A 6052-nucleotide genomic window follows, 5' to 3' on the forward strand; every position below is an offset into this window, starting at 1 on the left:
CGCTCGTGAATGTGACTGCGAGATAATGAATCGAATTTTTTTCGTCGCGCGAGTGATTGCTTACAAAACTGCTCGACAAGAGCGAATTGCACGAAGAGAAATGCTCCTTAGAACCCGTTTACGCTGGATGTGACTTCGAAAGTTACAATCAGATTATTGCAGTTTTTTCACATGCAGTGAGAATGTCCTTTAAGTACATACATGCATCTCATGCGATTAGTGAATAGGATGCATAGTACACGATGAAAAAATTGGTCTGTACATTAAGAATGATTCTAATCAATTTCGCATGCTCATACAAAAAAGACTTTGAGTGTTGATCATTTTTTTAAAAAAAATCAGATTTGGAATAAGTGCATTCTTACTGCATCCGAAAAAATTGCCAAATTGAATTCGGAGATGCGAGAGAGAACCCTATTTATTGGTTCAACAGCATGCAAGCTTTACGGTTTAAGGGCCTTAATTGAGCACACAAGCCTGAAAATGTATGTTATATTAATAAAAAAATAAATAAACATGCGAGCTTGGGTGCTCAATTACAGGGCTAAAGAGAATAGAAGGGCTGGTTCACTCCTTTGAAGTATCTCTTGCCGCGCCGATCCTGCGACGTCACTCTAGTGACGTCACTTTGGCGCAAAGCTCGCACTTTTACTTCAAGAACGGAGCGTTTGGCCTTACTAGCTCTAACTAATAGTGGATCATTTCTTTTTGCGAGATATTCTAAGACATTTGTTATTTTCTATAATGACTTTCCTCAGTTTTTGCAGTGAATTTACACGAATTTAAAACTATTATCGAAATGCCAGTTTGCGCGATTGCAACTTGCAAAAATTCTGATATAAAAACAAAAGGAAAAAGTATAATTTTTCGCGTGTTCCCTATAGTAAATGAACAACTATGTAAAGAATGGATTCCGAAATGACACAGTTAATATAAAACCGCAATACGTTTATTCTGTCGTAAAGAACTTTTATAAAAATTCATTATCTAAATAGAAACCGCCTCGCTACTTCATAAAAAAAGGCAGATGAAAAGAATTAAAAAATAGATAAAGTCAAAGAAAATTAAAATGTAAGTAAAAAGTATAAATAAAATATATAGTATATAGTTGAAATTCTCCTAATTTCATAACATATTTTTTAATGTAGTTATTCTAAATATTTATGATTTTTTTTAAAAATTATATTCTCTTCAATTTAAATATCTATATATTATATCATCGTAAATTGAAATTGTGTAACAATGTGTTGTCTGTAAACAATTGTAAAATTTCTGATGTCATTATGAACCTAAATTATTATTTTGTTTCAGTAATTAGCGTTTAAGGTTGATGTTTCCTAATGATTAAGTATGAACAAATTGCTATTAACGACATATTTTAAAATCAGGGATTCTAAATTTAACTTAACTTATCTTTATAAAAGAATATGTAGATAAAAAAAGTGTCGATATATGCCTTCATTTTTCTTAATAGTTAAAGTTAAAACTGAACTTTTTAAAATAAAGTATTTATCGTGTCATTTTCACCAACTAGCAAAACATTTTTATAAGTTTAAAATGGTATTTTTTTAATATAATAACCAAGAAAGTTTTTTTTGAACTATGTTTATGAACGGAAATAATGTGTTAATTACGTAAAGTTTGAAGGCTAATAACCAGAAAAAGTCTAACTTATTTTTACAAGAGAAAGATGCAAAGTTATCATATCTTTGCTTGCGATCTCCGAGATCTGTAGACACAGTGACGTCATGAGGAGGGAAATCGTAGCTTCAGCTCTAAGAGCGGAGTGAACTATTGTATTCTCTTTAGCCCTGGCTCAATTATGCAAGTGCGGCTTTAAGCCTTTGTCATAAGATGCATTTTAAAGAAAGATAACATGACAATACTTCTAAGGCTACGGTGGGATTCGAACCTGGTACCTCCATTCTACACAGCGCTTTGAGGGAGATACCGCTCAACCAGATAGGCCTGGAGAACCTGATGAAATCGTATAAAGATGGAGAATCGTACGAAGTTAAATGGTGCTAAAGGTTTAAATTCGTGGTAAATTTTCTCGTTTACTACTTCCGATTTATTTCTCAGCCTTAGCTTAAAAAAGACGTCATTTTATTTTACTTGTAGTGTTTTTGATATAACGCGTTCTTTTAATTTAATTACAAACCGATTTAGACAAACAAATGTTGTAGTTGTAGTTCGCACTAGAGCTGCACAATGGGCTATTGGCGACGGTCTGGGAAACATCCCTGAGGATGATCCGAAGACATGCCATCACAATTTTGATCCTCTGCAGAAGGGATGGCACCCCCGCTTCGGTAGCCCAATGACCTGCACGCGAAGTCGAGCACTTTACGGTAGCTCAGTTTAACGAGGACCAATACCGCACATCCTCGGTCCCTACGCAGACTGATCCAAGTGGTCACCCACCCGCACTCTGACCGCAGCCAGTGATGCTTGACTTCGGTGATCTGCTGGGAACTGTGTCTTAACGATCAGTCCACTGCGGGACGACAGACAAAAGAATTGGACAACTACAAACTAATTTGCACAGCCCTCACAAGCATGCCGTGATGTTACCCCAAAAATAATAAACGATAATATTTTACACAAATACAGCCAAATAATCTCGCTCATTCCATTTCTGACATTCAGTAGTTTAGTTCACGGATGTAGGAACGTTTAATTCACGCTTAATCAGTTTATACTAACCTTAAGTATTTTTGATCTAATGATCAGATTGCCTCTTGCTTGGTGAAAATATTCATGATTTAAATAAAGAAAATTCAAGTATGCTAATTACTAAAGAAACAACAATAATATTTCAAGTAAAATAATCGAATCGAAATCTTTAAATTACAACCCACTGTGGACCAATGAAGAGTGAATGTTATATATTCATAAATATATAAACACCAAACAACATGATTGGTTGGCAATTGGGTCAGCATTTTACACTGACCACCTCTACTGCCGTGACAAGCCTGTATTCACCGATCTGAGGCTGAAGAAAATTTACTTTCGCTGCACAAATATACCTTTTTCAAGGAATTTAAATTCGGGACTTATCATAAATAACGGGGTGTAGGCTTAATCTGGGAAATATGGTCCCAATAGTCAGTGACCCTATCGAAATTTTGAGCCTAATGGTTACAGCTTCGTTTTCTGAGTATTTCGCCAGATTTCAGGAGCTTTTCAAGCAAATCAAACTAATTCTGCTAATTTAATTAATAATACAGGGTGTTTATAAATTCCCTGACCCATTTTGATGTTTAATAACTCATAAAATAATGAATATGTAAGCAAACTTATGGCATTTATTGATGGAATAACTCATATATTTTCCTTTTCAGGTTTGAATATCTTTACTTTTGTAAATATCGTCTGTGAGTGTGGTTAATTTCAGATAATTTCATTTTCCAGTCTAAATATCTGTACTTTTCTAAATATCGTCTACTTATTAATTGCATTTTTTTCTCTTTTGTTTTTTGCAACTATTGCAATGTTATGTTTACTTTTGATGTGTTTGTTCTATGTAGTACTTTTCTATGTGATGTTTTATTCGAGCGGATATTAAGGAGAATGCATGCACAACATGAGAAGGCACAGATTTTATGGTGGTTCATAGAAACGAAATCGATAGTGCAAGCACAGAGAAATTGCAGAAGAATTTACCAAAAAGATCCTCAACCGAAAAGCAGCATCCTGCGGTGGAAAAAGAATTTTCTAGAAACTGGAAGTATCGCAGATAAGAAACGTTCCGGACATCCCTGCACAAGCGATTTTGACGTTGAGCGTGTCAGACAAACATTTTTAGACAATCCTAGAAGATCTGTGAGATCAGCGGCAAGAGAATTGGATATGCCAATTTCGACGGTGTATAAGGATATTAAGAAACAATTAAGACTGCATGCATACAGAGTTCAAATTGTTCAAAGTTTGGAACCGGGCGATAGGCCTAAGAGGATGGCGTTTGCAACAGATATGGTAGGAAGGATAGAAGATGCTGCTGATTTTCTGAAACGCATAATGTTCTCCGACGAAGCATCTTTTCATGTTTCTGGCATTGTTAATCGCCATAATGTGCGCATATGGGGATCTGAAAACCCCCATGAATACCGTGAAACGCAAAGGGATTCCCAAAAGGTTAATGTGTAGTGTGGACTAATGCACGACCGAGTCATTGGGCCTTTCTTTTTTACAGAAAAGACGGCTTCATCAGTCGTATACTTAGACATGCTGGAAAACTTAGTATTTCCACAACTAAAAGAGCTTCAGCCACAAGTGTTTTTACAACAAGATGGTGCACCACCTCATTGGGGTATCATTGTTCGTAGTTCTTTGAATGACCATTTTCCAGGAAGATGGATTGGGCAAGGAGGTCCAATCCCTTGGCCACCCAGATCACCTGATATAACACCGCTGGACTTTTTTCTTTGGGGATTTATAAAGGACAATGTTTACAGAAGGATCGAGTCGAACATTGATGACCTAAAAGTCAGAATTACAACCTCAATAGCCTCTGTGGATGCCGACATGCTTGCCGCTACTTGGCGTGAAATTGACAATCGACTTGATATTCTCCGTGCGACGAAGGGGGCACACGTGGAAGTTCATTGACAAGGGTCATGAAACTTTTTTAGTCTATCTAACCATTTATAATATTATTTTTAATCTATCTTTATTATTCTATTAGTTATTAAACATTAAAATGGGTCCGGGACTTTATAAACACCCTGTATAATTGCAAAACTTGTTTCTGGAAAGTTAATTACAAGCAAAATCAACTGTTGAAAAATCATTATTATTTTATTTGCAATCGCAACGCTCGAATACGCCATCTAGGGACAGGATCCATGTCCTGCCCCTCCCTCCTTCTCTCTCCTCCTCTTTTCAGTTGTGTAGGAATGTCCTACGATATTTTCTCCTTTCTTAATACTTTTCGAAATTAATTGTCAAAAATATTTTTTTTAAATTTTCATGACACTTTCTTTTAGAACTATTTTCTAAGCAGTTTTCAGTTTCATACGATTTCTTAAATTAAAAAGCTTTTAATCTATTTGAAAATCAAGACAGAAACTAGTGTACTTCCTTCTCCTATGACTCTCCATACGCTAATGGGGAAAATCATATTTGAAGAGTTCTGCTCTATGCCACCTGAAACCCATTTCGATTACCAATAGAATAAAATAAAATAAAATCAGTCATTAAAACTAATTTATCTCTGGATAAAGATACATTTTTTGACGAAGTAGGATTTCTCAGCATCAAAATATGTAATAATAAAAATCAGAAAAATATGGTGCCAACAGTTACGAGAGTTTGTGCTTCTAAGGGACCATTCACATTGCATCTGATTGACATAGACTCGAGTTTGTTTGTTTCGAGGCTCATTTGAAAGCTTCGAAACTACATGTGCTAATCGCATTTGCGTGCAATCGCATAGGCGCATTGCGATGAAATTAAATTCAATTTTTGCATATTTGGCCATATCTTTTTTAGCTTCTTAAAACGAATCGAAAAGTTGAAGAACACAATTATTATATCCATTGTTTCCTTTTAAAAGGGATTTGGATAATTATTTCCTCGCGATAGCAACACTCGAATAGGCCACCTGGGGAGAAGATCAGTTCCATATCTAGATCCTTTCTCTTTACATCTTTTCCTCTGCTCAGATGTATGGGAATGTATCACGATGTTTGCCCCTTACTTAATAGTTTTGCATTTATATTGCCAATTTTTTTTTTAAAATTTCTGCGATGCTTGCTTTAAACCCTATGTTTAATGTAGTTTTGAGTTCCATACAGTTTCCAAACTTAAAAAATTTTAATCAGTTTAAAAATTAAGACAGGATCCAACATACATAATGGTGAAAGCATGCCTAGTTTCGCCACAGATAAAGAGTCCTGCTATGCACCACCTGTAACCAATTTCATTCACCAGTTGCTGTTTTTTTTTTTAACATTTTATTTCATATTTAGCGATCGTCATGCCTAAAAACGTCATCTGTGAAGAGTTCTATGCCTTAAGCCTCTTCCTTTCTCTTTATCCCTTTACC

The sequence above is a fragment of the Parasteatoda tepidariorum genome, chromosome 8 (genome assembly GCF_982258835.1).
Source record: "Parasteatoda tepidariorum strain Cologne lab strain chromosome 8, Ptep-v5.0, whole genome shotgun sequence".
In the NCBI taxonomy this organism is placed as follows: Eukaryota; Metazoa; Arthropoda; class Arachnida; order Araneae; family Theridiidae; genus Parasteatoda; species Parasteatoda tepidariorum.